This window comes from Penaeus japonicus, unplaced genomic scaffold (assembly GCF_977035675.1).
Source record: "Penaeus japonicus unplaced genomic scaffold, GWHDUDI00000001_assembly GWHDUDI00000040, whole genome shotgun sequence".
NCBI lineage: Eukaryota > Metazoa > Arthropoda > Malacostraca > Decapoda > Penaeidae > Penaeus > Penaeus japonicus.
Genome location: NW_028234442.1, coordinates 8,613,011 through 8,613,656, shown reverse-complemented (window position 1 = coordinate 8,613,656; position 646 = coordinate 8,613,011).

Below are 646 nucleotides of genomic sequence, written 5' to 3'. Positions count from 1 at the left end.
CCGTATCTGTATCTGTATCTGTATCTGTATCTGTATCTGTATCTGTATCAGTATCAGTATCAGTATCAGTATCAGTATCTGTATCTGTATCTGTATCTGTATCTGTATCTGTATCTGTATCTGTATCTGTATCTGTATCTGTATCTGTATCTGTATCTGTATCTGTATCTGTATCAGTATCTGTATCTGTATCTGTATCTGTATCAGTATCTGTATCTGTATCTGTATCTGTATCTGTATCTGTATCTGTATCTGTATCTGTATCTGTATCTGTATCTGTATCTGTATCTGTATCTGTATCTGTATCTGTATCTGTATCTGTATCTGTATCTGTATCTGTATCTGTATCTGTATCAGTATCTGTATCTGTATCTGTATCTGTATCTGTATCAGTATCTGTATCTGTATCTGTATCTGTATCTGTATCTGTATCTGTATCTGTATCTGTATCTGTATCTGTATCTGTATCTGTATCTGTATCTGTATCTGTATCTGTATCAGTATCAGTATCAGTATCTGTATCTGTATCTGTATCTGTATCTGTATCTGTATCAGTATCAGTATCAGTATCAGTATCAGTATCTGTATCTGTATCTGTATCTGTATCTGTATCTGTATCTGTATCTGTATCTGTATCAGTATCTGT